The 14,891-nt window shown below is 35.1% G+C and overlaps 1 pseudogene; it reads right to left on the minus strand.

Annotated features, from left to right (window-relative positions):
- Nucleotides 1-8,246: 8,246 nt before the first annotated feature.
- LOC116136864 lies at nucleotides 8,247-10,489 on the minus strand (annotated as a pseudogene).
- Between the last annotated feature and the right edge of the window lie 4,402 nt (nucleotides 10,490-14,891).

Genomic DNA, 14,891 nt, shown 5'->3' on the forward strand with positions numbered 1-14,891 from the left:
TTATTTGTTGTCTCTTTACCGTCTTCTGCATGTGCAAGGTAACAAATATTAGTTTAATTGTCAAGCTAGAAGATCCATCTATAAGCCAAGAAGTAGCAAAATTAGGAGGCTTAAAACAAATGTCTCTATCCCTGTTTCTGCTCCAAACACACATGAACAATTATAAAGCAGCACTTATATAAATTTTGAATTGTGGTAAGGCACTAAGGTAGTAATTCTACATCAACTAACACTCTCACTAACACCCTTATACCGATTAACGTGGCAGTTGATGTGGATGATGCTAATTTTAGTAACTAGTAACTAGTAACTAGTAGTTTCTTCCAAACTTATTTATTTATTTATTTGGCTTATAAATCTTAAAAAGTTATAAACAAACAACTCAGTTTAATTTTCTAATTTATAAGCTTAAATGCAGCATGTTAAAGAGCCCATGTGTTTCATAAAGAATGTTACAGTTAATTCTTGAATGCAACAATCCATTAACCAGAACGTTGCAAAATCTTTAAAACCTTCGAATTCAAAATTTAGGGTTTGCTCAATACAGCATTTAAACACTGTTCTTTTTATCTTAGAAAAAATAAGGAATATAAAAAAAATCTTATGAATGTGGTTTAGTCGAACGAGTTAAAATATCTTAGAAAATAATTTTCATATACGATCTTTAACATGAGTGTAAAATCAAACAATAAAAAAAAGTCTTTTTCTCAATTTTTATTACTTTTAATCTGAAAACAGTTTTTAAATACTATATCAAACAAACATTCAAATACTAAAGCACATTTCAAAGATTTGATGGACTCCATGATTTGGAAAGAAGTCAGGGTTTCAGTAAAATGCCACCACCTCGTGACAATTTTTTTGACAAATTATCAGCAGATCAGGCACGATGGTGAGTTCCTCAGTGTTTGCTACTAAATGCCCTTTTTTTCTGCCTTTTGTGCTTAGTTCTAAAATGAGATTATATAGCTAAACTTTTGCTGGAAAACCGAACAAAAACCTGTACATATATTTCGAAGGCTTTGATACTCATTATTATTAGAATGTAGTAGTTGTTCAGATAACAATTTTGTTTCCAAAGTCTATATCATTTTTATCCAAGCACAAATCTATTATAATTAGTTCTCGGTCTCTGCCTTCGCGAAGTTCTATCTTTATTCTATTAAATTCGAGCCTCTTTTGCATGGCTAATAGCAGGATCAGAGGTTTCTGTGTTTGACTGTGATTGTGTTTATAAGTTATTTTACTTCATTTTCTGATCTGATTAATATAATTATTGTCTCAGCAAGTAAATTAGTTGCTACTGAAATCAACGGCAATGGCAATGATTGTGTTTATAAGGAAGTGCTCTGACAGTTGATGATTGGACGATCAAGCTTCTGCAAGCTGTTTATCTGGCAAAGGACGTCATAGACACCTTATATATAAGTACAGATTTTCTGAAACAGAAAGTTTTATTAAGTTTCCTTCTTTCTTAAGGTCATCAAACGTGCAATTTCGTTTCAGCAACAACATAAAAAAATATTTGGATCAGCTGACCAACTTGGCGCCCGTCAAGGTGCACAAAAGAACATACGATGAAAACCCTGAAAGCATTTTCAAATGGTTCTATGGTGTTAGCGAAAAACGTTGGGAAGTTTTGGATGAAATAAAGCAACAGTACTTGCAAACAGCTTTTCATTAGATAAATAATGAAGAAGATATTGTTGGTTTGGATTCTCAAATTTCGGAATTAAGAAGATTAATTTTGACTAGTGAGAAGCTTTTGATATCGGTGGTGAGTGTGGGAGGCTCTGGCAAGATAACTCTTGTGAAAAGAGTTTACAACCATTCAGAGATAAAGAAAATTTTCCACAACCGTGCTCGGGTTTGTGTTTCACCAGCTTTTAAAGAGAAAAATCTTTTAGTTCAGATATTAAAGCAGGTGACTGAGGTTAGGGATGAAGAGAAATTGCCACTGGAGATATTGCAGCAGAAGCTTCGTAATTTATTATGATGGTTTTGAAGCTGGAGAATTCTAAGGAAAATGTAGCTGTTATGTTGGCACACACACACTCAAGAATGTTTCATACGGGGATCATCTTTCATTGAACAAAAATGCTGAATATAAAACATGGTTTGCACTGCAGTTACACCTACTCTGCAGCAGACTTACAATCAACATTAAACAGCCATACTTTACTAACTGCTACAAATACATCACATTACATTAACACCTAATCAACAGCAAAAAATCTAGCTGAATTCACCTAAGATGTTTATCATAAAATATAAGAAATTCTGATGCATAACAGAAGAGACAAATTCAAACAGAATTCCAGTTTTGCCGCCAGAACATGTAGCTTCAGTACTTCAAAATATCAACCAACTTCATGAGCTTCCAGCATAATATCATTTAATCAACATATTAAACAAGAGGTACTTAATTGTCTTGGATGATGTCCATGTACCTGCTATATGGAAGGAACTCCAAGTGGTCTTTCCAAACTCAGCAAATGGTAGCAGGGTCATCCTAACTATCCGTGACCCTGATAAATCAACTCATATTAATCCAGCCATTCCTCTTCTCCTAGTAAATCCACTGAGTACGAAAGTTGGAGTTTGTTTTTGAAAAAGGCCAGAAGAGAACCAAGAGACGAAGTGTTTTCTCGGGAACAGATTCGGGAGAAAATCCTGCGAAAATGTAGGGGTCTACCTATTTCAGTATGTGTACTGGCTGGCTTTTTGTCTAATATAGAATTTAGCACTGCTACATGTTTAGAGGTTATTGAGGATCCAAAGGGAAAGAAAAAATGGAGAAGAAAGAGCAGTTAGTGATAATAGCAAGCAAGGAAAACAAAAGAAAGCTGGAATGAGTGACCATACTCAGCAAGGAGCTAATGTAGCAGGAGAAGAAAATCACTCAGTTTCCTTAAAGGAACCCAGCCTTCAAATATTTTGGCTTTGGGCTATCATGGCCTACCTTATCCTCTAACTCCATGCCTTATTTATTTATGTCATATGAAATCCCCATTAGAAGGTTGTTTCTACTGTGGATTGCTGAGGGATTGATGAAACCACAGGCGGAAAGTTGTCTTGATCCTGAAGATCTGGCGGAAAGTTGTCTTAAAGAGTTGAGGGATAGGAACTTGATCGAGGTAGTAAGTTGGAGGTTAGATGGAAGCCCCAAAACATGCTTTGTACCAAGTACTGTATATGATACTATCTCACTAATTGCTACGAGAATGGGATATTTTCAAGTCCATTCTTTCTCAGATTCGACTTCTAAATCACCAAATTTTACCATCCAGAGGCCCGTAGAATATGCAGACATTGAGAAGAATTCTTTTTCAGACAAAGAAATTCAACATCTTTGTTCTTATATATCCTTTAACAGCAGAAAGAAAGAACTTTCATGTGCGGTAGGAAAGTTCCTGAACAAGATAACCATTAGAGGTTTTGGATTTCTCACCGTGCTTGATCTAGAAGGTGTCTACAAGCCAACGCTACCGGAAACACTCGGAAGAAAACTGCGGCTTCTAAGGTACGTTGGTTTAAGACGAACTTTCCTAAACTCAATTCCAGAGTCAGTAGGTGATATTTGGTATCTAGAGGCTTTAGATGTGTACACTTTAAAAACCACATTGCCTGAACGAAATAGAGACAACAACAAGAACAAAATATAACAATAAAACAAATCAAACAGTAAACAAAGAAAATAATACGCGCGATTTACCCTGGTTCACCCAATATGGGCTACGTCCAGCTGAGTCAATATTATTGAAATATTCCTAACCTCTCTCGTTTACAATGAATGAATTGTCTTATGATTTACTATCTCACTCATAACAAGAGAAAAGTATATTTATAAACTAGGTTTAAGAGACTAAACTTAGTTTTACAAGAATTCATATTCCTAAGCCCAACCCAATAAGGAATTAGTAACTTACAAGGAATCTTACAGCGAGACCCCCGAATGCATCTGCCTTGCCCATTAATGCTGAAGTAGTCGACAACTCCAACATTGCCTATGTCCATCTGGGAGGCATACAACCTTTGACATCTCTATATGCACGGGACTTTTCTTGAAATTGCGATAAATGACGATGAGTTTCCAATCCACCTTAAAACCTTATGGGGCGTAGTAATAGGTGATAGTAGGCGTACAGTTAACTGGTTGACGAGTTTGAGAGGTATAAGGAAATTGGGATTGACATGCCACACAAACTCAATTCAAGAAATAGCTGACTAGATTTCACAACAGACCAATCTTTAGTCTTTGCGGTTGAAATCAGTGGATGACAATAACAAACCTTCACTTGTCCATTTTCCATCCATGTCTAGTCACAAAATGCTGTCAAACTTGTATTTGGTTGGAATGTTCAATCCACTGGACATAGAAAAACTTAACAGAAATCTCAAAGTCCTTACATTGTCAAGGTCTCGTCTATTAAAAGACCCAATGCAGACACTAGAAGGGTCGGAACCCTGAAAGTCCTCAGGCTTTTTGCAAATTCCTACTAAGGGAAAAAGATGCATTGTCGTAGTGGCAGTTCTGCATTTCCCCAACTCCAGGTTTTGAAGTTATAGATGCTAACGGAGTTGATGGAATGGACTATCGACGATGGAGCCATGCCTACCCTAAGAGATTTAGAGATTAGATGCTACAAACGTCTGGAGAAGCCAATTGGGTTAAAGAATGTGACTTCCCTGAAGGAATTGATCTTAACCAGTATGAAGAAGGATTTTGTAGATGAAGTTAAAAGAAGCATTGGCAAATACGTAGTTGTGATTGAAAACCACTGGAACTTTCAACCTCTATTTGTGAGTAGTTTTCATCTTTTATATTGCCTTGTTCATCTGACATTGTTCATATTATTGCATTTTCTTTTCGTTTGCAGATTATATGCTTTGAAAGAAGTTTCAAAAGCAATCTTTTGTTTTTCATTTTCCTCTTCATCCGAAGTTTGTTTTTTTCCTTTGGTTTGCCGATGTGAACTTCTGTGGTTCAATTTACTGTTTCCATGTCAGGATTAAACAATCCTCGGATGCAAGGAGTCTCGGTCGAAATGCAATCCTGTGGAAGCCCATTTTAGTTGGCAACATTTGTTTCATGCAACTGGAAATCTTTAGTGCTATACTTTTAATTTCTCTCTTCCATTTTATATTTGAAGAATTCCATTAGGTAAATTTCAAATTAATCTGTTTCTATTAAATATTTTTTCTTTTATGAATTTATTTTGTGTTTACGAAAGAATTGGAAATATTAAGAAAATGTCAAATCTAAATGATGTGTGTTGAGATATTATAACTCATTTCTCCATTTATTCCTATGTAAAATGTCATTTCTTAAACAATAGAATGGTAAATAGAAATAAAATTATAAAAATCCTATTACAAATTGTATTAGACAAGGAATACCTCGTATACCATAAATATCTCATATATTATAAATATATACAGATGAAAACCATTTCAAGGTTATGAAAGAATATTATAACACAAAGTATTTAATGTTAAGGTTATTAAATACCGTAGATAGAGCGTCTTAAAAACAGAGATTATTTCACTTTACATACTATATTAATTATATACCAACTGTATAATGTTTTGTACTCTTATATATCACATTTATGAAACTATTAACGAATTTCTCATTATATTTTGGTCAAGTCATCATGACCTTCCCAGCATTCCAATGTATCTAAATGTATTGAAAACAGTCTGTGAAATTCCTCTATAAGGTTGCCCTGTTTTTTTCTATGGAAAACAGAGTTGAGTAAAGAAATGGCTTCTCAACCCATTCTAATTTATAGAAAATGTACTGAAAACAAAAAGTCAAAAACACGCACATAAAACAAATTCATCACCAAACAGCACCTTTATTGTTTCAATTGACTTAAATCAATCATCTCCAAGAAAGTCATCCTCCAATGACTACAACCCATTTTCCAAGCAGCATCCTGGAAACTTCAAAAGAAACAGGGCCTTTATAATTTCAAATTGCAAAAGAAAAAACGGTGCCCAAAATGCAGTAAGCTCACTTTGGGATCGGTGACACCACCCTTCTTACAGATATCTCCCAACTCATTTAAGATTAAGCCAAGCACCATAGTTGCCACAGCATCTGCCACCATGTAGGGAGACCAGACGGTTGCATTGAACCAATTTTTAGGAACGTACTTCCTGCTGCAGCCCAGAAGGTTTAGAACCATTCTTCACCAGGGCTTCAACAGATGGAAATAGGTCCATTCCTCCAAACGGGCATAACGCGGCAGCTCTCCATGGCTGCCAAAATTGGAGTATCTATGATGCAAGAAAAGGGAAATAAAACAGGAATTCTGCAATCAAAACTTCTCAAAAAATCCATACCTGTCCAGCAGATCGGCGAAGGTCACATGCCTCTTCCAGTCTTCCAGCCCTTAATAGAGTCCAGACATCTTCAAGAAGGGATTCATCTAGCTTCTGTAGACATAAAACTGTTAATGCTACATTAGACCAGAATTAGATGTTTAAGAAATACTCCTGTCACAAACTGGATCGACAAAATCTCACCCACATGGTATATTGAAAATCAACAAGTTCCACTATAAGTAAATTTAAGATCTAGAAAAAAGCATGAAAATGGTGCACATCCTTTTGTTTGCACGGAAACATTTTAAGAAACTGATTGCCAATGTACTTGCAGCAGAAACATGAAAAGACATTGGTTTCTATAATGCAACAGTGAGGGTCGAACTAATGTCCTATGGTTAAGACACCACTTCCTGTGAAGTAGCAAAAACATGCTTCATTCTTCACATACAAGAAGACTGTTATCATACTTAAACTATAATGTATTTAATAACATCCTTTCATGGATTGATCTGTTCTCTAAACATTCCACTCTATCAAGAGTTCAGTATCACAGTACCCCTCAACTAATATGCGACTCTAAATATGTTAGATTTCCAAAATAATGTCCTTGTTTACATTGAAATATGAACTTCTATACATGGTATAAGCATCCTAATATGAAAATAAACCCAACAGGCATTGCAGTTGGATATAATGATGCACAATGTCAAAATGCAAGCAATCTTAAGAGATTATGTAAGACGGTTATGAGAGTACCTTGTCATCAGGTAACTGGTGAGCATGTTCGCATGTTGGAGCATCAAAATCTAAGTGGTGAACAGTGTTAGAACTGGAAGCTCCTTTCTTGAGAAAACGTTGTGTATGGTGCCAAATTCCAGAATTGGGAAGATAGGTACCCATATGAGATCCTCGAACCTGGAAATAATAACTAATTTGTCAAAAAAAAATGCAGTTGACTAACACTCTTAATACACAATAAAAAATATTCAGTGCAAAGTCTCTTGCCCTAGAAGAGGAGTAACCCAGTGATACAGAGTCAACTATTTGCATGCTAAGCAGAATAGAGGACCAAATTTTAAGTTCTTTGGTTTCACAAACCAATGTCTAAAATATTCATCCAGTAAAAAGACATCTCAAACCCATAAGACAATAGTCCTAATATAATATAAATTCCACTAAAAAAGGTATGTCATATTCCAACATTCAGAATTTCAGAAACTAATCACCTTGCTTTCCAAGTCAAGAGCTTTAGAAGCTAATCCTTCAATCCATTGAACAATCCGAAGGCATAATTGTGCTGTATGGTCATTCACAACAAACTGGCAAGCCTCTATATGTTATGTTGAAGGTAACTGTTATAATTAAATAGATTTAAATCAGGGTAAAACCTTCAAAAGTAGATAGATAGTCCCTATTAATGACAAAAGGAAAAATATGCGCACCAGTATATGATCTTCAGGGGGTTCTTCAGTCCCTGCAAGAACAACCAGAATTGTCATACCTAAGACCCTAAGTTCATAGGACAAGGGTTGCAGACAGTGAAAAATTGAAGAGGAATGTTAACATAAAGGGGATGACATAGCACCCAACACATACATACATGAACCAGGAAGAAATTTCCATGCTGATAACGACAGGGGAATGAATATCTTCTAATACATTTAGCAAATAAATGCATATCAAAGATGAAAAAAGAAGACCAAAAAGAATACTGGATTTACATTATGCAGAAGAAAAAAGAATAAGATTATGTGTTATATTACTCTTTCCTAAGACATTACTTATTTATCAACTAAATATCAATTGTAGCTGAAAATGTTTTAGAGGTAAAGATATATTACCTTTTCCATATAGGTACCACAGAAGAGACCATGAAGCGGCCTCATCAAGCAGGAGCTGAGCTTTCTGCCTCATGAACTTGTCCTCCACAACTGTATGTTCGACCCATACCTGCGAAGCCAACAAACAAAATGAAGTCAAATGGCCCCCCCAAAACACTGATATTACCTAATAAGCTAAAGATTTTATCCAATATACTCCATGACGTAGATAGCAGTAAGTATTCCAATTATATCTAAAAATGAACAAGAAGATGCAATGAATGAGGTCAATCATTTCCAACTTGCTACAATGCCAGTGTATCCATTAATGTAACCAGGGAAAAAAATCAATTTGACAAAATGGAGAATCACAGACACTACCTTAGTAATAAGGAAAAGATGTAAGCTACTGTAATTTTGTCCATACCATGACATCAAATGTCAATACAAGAAATATAGAACCTTGAAAGAGCGTAATAGCACTCACCTAATCGATTCAGATACATTCCGGCATGATCTCTCAAACCTTAAAATCAGATCTTGTATAGGCATTAACTCTGCACAACACAAATTCAAGTAAATGTATACTGAAAAATGCTACTCTGAGCTATGGGCAGGGTGTAAAACCACAAACAATGTGAAAGTGAACAGTTGAGAGCAAAAAGAATATAATTTTAACCACAGCATCTCCTGCATAAAAACAAATGTGCTTCTTTGAATAATTTCCTTATGCTCTCTACAACTGTCTACCATTCAATCAAAAATAGAAACACCAGTACAGGATCTTATAAACTTAATATAAATATATATCCTCAGGAAATTAGGATTTTAATTATCTAAAGCCTGGTGTTGATAAAATATCCCCTCCCCTAAAACAAATGAATAAACCAGAAATAAGAAGGTTTTGCAGAGAGTTTTTCGCAGAAAAATTAAAGGAAGACCAACATCAAAATGTTTATGAAAAGAAGGAAAAAAATATGCAGTCTAATAAAGCTCAAAAGATAAATATCAATCTGCATAAACATTTTCTGCAATTAGTCCAGCATTTCCTAGAACTCACACAATAAGTTTTAGTGTAATAGTTTAACAGACTATTTAACTTTATTAGTTCCTACCTCCCTAACAAGCAAAATCAATTAATAAGGCCACTCAAACAAATCCCAAAAAAACTAATTAATTAATAAATTATATCATTATGACAAAGTTTTAAAATAAATAAATAATGATCTCAACTATAGCCTTCTATACGGAGAATTTTACTTAAGCACCTTGAAGAGCAGAATCCAGTAGAGATGCAAACAGAGCAAAGGTTGTCTCTCCACTATCTGTCAATGCGTCATTCTCAATCTTGCAAGCTTTTAGTGACTGACTTCCTAAGTGGATTGAATCAAGACCAACATCAGTATCAAATGCCATGACTATCAATTGACGACCTCCTTTTACTAGCAGATTGCATCTTAACCGGTGTTCCTCCATATTCAACGCTCTGAACCTCTTGCTTAATATTTTCAAGAATCAATGCAGTGTTAGATGGACTGTGGATATTTGTCCCATCATACAACAGCCCGGGTTCATTGATCTTCGAAACTGAACATTGTTCATGAGGGGATATGCTTGAAGCTGAGTGCCTTTTCCTGCACATGCGGCATGCTTGAAAATGATTACAAAACAAAGTACAGAGAGTTAAGAACAACTTTTTTAATTCTAATCCTCAAAAAATTCCACATCGTCTCCTGACCAATTACAGAACAGTCAAAAGAAAAGAGAGAGACTCAACAAAATATGGAATATACTAGGAAAAAACAATGACAAATTCACCACTAGATACTACAATACAACCAATGAAGAAGCTGAGACAATGCAAAAATAAACATTTCCCCATAAATCATTCCCCGATTTCAAACCATTCCATTTTTTTTTTTTTTTTCTATTCGTTCGCTTCAATTTGAGGATTTCATTTCCGGTTTTCCCAATTATCACTCTTGAAGGTTTCAACTTTCATCCCTTGCCTTCCTTTAAAAGAGTTATGACAAAGTAACAGTCCATGGTGATCGAAGCAAAGAAGAAGTAGAACACTAAAGCTGAAACCACGAACGTTGTTTTCTTCTACAGCTGAACAAACTTAAATTTCATACAACTCAACTCAAAAAATAAAAAATTATGAAAAAATTTACCCGTAACGACGAAACTGTTCCCTGATGGAGAGGCCTTCCGGGTCCAGGAAGCTAGAAGAGGTCTCCATATCAACCTCCATTACGCCGTGACCTCAGAGTTTTGAAAAACCCGCTGTGAGACTGTAACTTCAACTTAAACCCTAGAGGAAAGCTTGGAAAGCTCTTGGCGGGGGTTTCGTTTTATTTGCTAATGGGGGAGGATGAACCAAACGACATCGTTTATAGCTGGTTCTTCCATATAAAAACGCGGCGTTTTGCCCTGGACAGGTAAGTTTACAAATTTGGGTTATTTTAGACTTAATAACAACAATCTCGCTCACATATAATCAAAGTAATTGAGTGAATATTTAAAAACATATTATATTATAAATTTTTACTAGACATTAATGATTGATTATTAAGGAGTTATGATATTTTTGAAATTTTAAGAGAAATTTGGTTCTTTGATTAAACCTTAAGATTGAGAAACTCTTAAAATTTATATAAAAAGTATGCCGTAATTTACCAATAATATTATTTTCTCCATTACCGTAAAATAGAAAGTTGAAATTCTCAATAATTGATGAGTTAATTCTGAGACAAAACAAGAAGTATGTAAATATTTAAAAAAAAAATGAATATATAATAGAGGATTCAAAATATGTTGTAAGTGATAGACTTCTACTAAATTGACATAAAAACACGTGACCTATGCAAGTCTTTTTCAAAACACGGATGTATCTCATAATTTATCATTGGATAATTAATCTTTTAGGAAAATAGTTTGTTGAGAAAAGGCTATAAATTTAGGGTCTATTTCATTCATTTTAGCAACACAATTGGGAGAAAAAATTAATAAAAAATTACATTTCAGCCCTCTTTATTTTGTTCCTTTTTTTCAGTCCCCATTAGTTTATTTTATTGTAATTATACAACTAAAATTATAACAAAATATAAATTATTTTAAGTTTTTTAAGTATGAACTAAGAATTATATATTAATCATAAATTTTGACAAACTAATTATCATTAAGTTTAGGAAGTTTGATGGTAAATCTATTGACTAATTAAACATGAAGTGTGATAAGTTATAACTGTGTAAGACAATTTTTTTTCAAATTAATTTGTTTGTATATCAAATATTATTGATAAAAGTTGTATTTGTTCCACATCTCTAATTTGATAAGCTCTTATGGTGTATATATGTGGTTGGGCTCCCTCGTTTTTTAAGCTAACTTTCCTTCATGCTTTCGAATATTACTGTTGGCACATGAAAGCTTTCTCTCCATTGGTATCACGGTCTAAGTAGAGACAAGTCATCGACTACTAGTGTATAGACGTCAATCACAGTGATGGAAGATATGGTCACCGCACATGACGTCCAAACATTGGTTTTCGACGACCAATTTCCCAAATCAAAAGATCGACAAACAAAAGCCTTCACATGCGAGTGGTGACATCGGAAACATAAAGGAACATTGTCATCTGTCAACTTTGTTCGGTATTAATGACCAATTCTAAAATTTTGAAAAAACAATATTTATATTTATGGAATAAAATAAGTTAATAATACATCCGTTTTATTTATAATAATTAATTTTATTTAAAATTTGTTTGAAATATATTAAATTCTAGAGTGATTTATGTTTAATTAATTTATATTATTACAAAAATATATTTGTATAATCATTTAACGATAAGGATAAATTTGCCAAAAAGTATAAATTTTATTCCATTTGATTGTTGTTACAAGTAAACAATATAATCATATTTTAGTCTCTTTTACATATTTTCATTCCCGTCCCCATCTCTATTTCGATTCTCATGCATTCTATAAAGTAAACACCAGTTGAGAGTCTTTTCCATTATAAAAATAAAAATTATAAAAGAATGTCCAGAGCCTAGCAGGTTTAACTTAGCTTGCAGATATGAGCGAAGGAGACACGAGTCGCAACTTCATACAGTCTCATATCTGAGAAAAAAAACATAGATCAAGAATCCATGGCTATTGAAGCAATTATTTGGCTAGCAGGTTTGGAACCTCAATGATGCATGGAGAAATTCTATTTTTCCAATTACTCCAACAATGGAGGCAACATACCTAGAGTTCACGGATAAGCTAGAAGATTCTCTAGAAATCTTGGAAGGTACAGAGGATGACAAAGGAAGTGCTTTGATAGTTGATGACTGGAAGATCAAGCCTCTACAAGCTGTTTATCTGGCAAAGGAAGCCATACACACCTTAGTCCTTACATCTAAGTATAAATTTGCTGAAACAGAAAGGTTTTTTTAGGTCATTCAAGGTGCAATTTCGTTTCAACAACGAGATGAAAAAATGTTTGGATCAGCTGATTGACTCGGTGCCCTTCGAGTTGCGCAAAAGAACTTCTGATGAAAACCGTGAACACAATTTCCAAGCGTACTATGATACTAGCATAAAACGTTGTGAATTTTTGGATGAGATAAATAATGAAGAAGATATTGTTGGTTTCGATTCTGAAATTTCAGAATTAAGAAGATTAATTCTGACTTGTGAGAAGCTTATGATATCGGTGGTGGGCGTGGAAGGCTCTGGCAAGACAACTCTAGTGAAAAGAATTTACAACCTTTCCACAACCGTGCTTGGGTTTATGTTATCTCCAGATTTTAAAGAAAAAAATCTTTTAGTTCAGATATTGAAGCAGGTGGCTGAGGTTAGAGATGAAGAGAAATTGCCACTGGAAAAATTGCAGCAGAAGCTTCGTAATTTATTAAACTTTCAGGGGTACTTAATTGTCTTGGATGATGTCCATGTACCTGCTATATGGGAGAAACTCCAAGTGGTCTTCCCAAACTCATCAAATGGTAGCAGGGTCATCCTAACTACCTGCTATCCTGATATAGCAACTCATATTGATCCAACCATTCCTCTTCTCCGAGTAAATCCACTAACTGAGAACGAAAGTTGGAGTTTGTTTTCGAAAAAGGCCAGAAGAGAACCAGGAGACAAAGTTTTTTCTCAGGGATAGATTTGGGAGAAAATCTTGCTAAAATGTGGAGGTCTACTTATTGCAGTATGTGTGCTGGTTGGCTTTTTGTCTAATATAGAATTTAGCACTGCTGCATGGTTAGGAGTGATTGAGGATACAAAGGGAAAGAAAAAAAGGAGAAGAAAGAGAGGTTGGTGATGATAGCAGGAAAATAAAACAAGTAGCTGGTGGAATGAGTGAGCAAACTCAACATGGAGCTGATGCAACAGGGGAAGAAAATCACCCACAGCTTCCTTAGATGAAAACCATCCTTCAAATATTTTGGCTTTGGCCTTTTATGCCTACCTTCTCCTCTAAGGCCATGTCTCATATATTTATGTCTTTTCCCCAGATCATATGAAATCCCATTAGAAGGTTGCTTCTACTATGGATTGCTGAGGGATTGATGAAAGAATCGTGGGAAAAACCCGAACATCTGGCGGAAAATTGTCTTAAAGAGTTGAGGGGTAGGAACTTGATCGAGGTAGCAAGTTGGAGGTTAGATGGAAGCCCCTAAACATGTTTTATGCCAAGTATTGTATATGGAGGCTCCAAAATATGGAGGCTCATTGCACTATTACTATCAACGAATTACCGAGTACACCCTCAATCGCAAACACCCAAAGAATCACTCTCAAGCACCTTAATCTTTCAACCCCTTACACCGTAAATCTACAACCCTAGAGAAACCTATTCTTGCTTCTCTGCCGTTGAAAGAAACACAATTTCCAATCGGATTTACAACAAGATTTACACAAGAGATGAACCCTAGCAGAGCGAATACAATCGCAAAAATACACAAAAGAGCAACTGTGCAAATTTGGGCGATTAAGCTTCTTTTATCTTGTTGACCATCAGGAGTCTTTTCAGCCATTGGATCAGTCACAAATCAAGGGCCAAGATTGTAAAGCATAATAACCAAAACTGCAGTGTGTTACTACAGCTCAAAATGACGCCGTTGTGGGCTTCATATATTAACAATACTGTCTCTCTCATTGCTGCGAGAATATTTTCACGTCCATTCTCACTCAGATTCGACTTCTAAATCACCAAACTTAAACATCCAGGGGGTTGTCGAATATGTAGACATCGAGAAGGATTCTTTTTCAGAGGCTTGTAGAATATGTAGACCTCAATATCTCTCTGCACTCAATCCAACCAACCTGACCTTTCCACTTCTTCTGACTCCACCACCGACCCTTTGCTCTTCAAGCTCAAGGACGCCATCCACCTTCTCAAACCCAACTAATAAACAAACCCTAGAAACAGCCATCAGCCATGGCCACCACCACCACCACTTCTACCTCCTTGTCATCAGAAGGAGACGCTCTTTTCACCTTTAGAAAAGCTTATCAGATCCAGATAACGTCGTTCAAAGTGGGATCCCACGCTTGTTAAGCCCTGCACTTGGTTCCACATCACTTGCAATCAAGACAATCCATTTTTGGTAAGTGAGTTTTTAATTTCTGATTTTAATGATGCTTAAATTGCTGATTAATGGGCTTCAACTGAGGCAATTTCCATTTCAATTACATATTACTGATGAGCGTCTGATAATTTATGCAGGGATTTAGG

This window comes from Pistacia vera, unplaced genomic scaffold (genome assembly GCF_008641045.1).
Source record: "Pistacia vera cultivar Batoury unplaced genomic scaffold, PisVer_v2 Contig320, whole genome shotgun sequence".
NCBI classification, from domain to species: domain Eukaryota; kingdom Viridiplantae; phylum Streptophyta; class Magnoliopsida; order Sapindales; family Anacardiaceae; genus Pistacia; species Pistacia vera.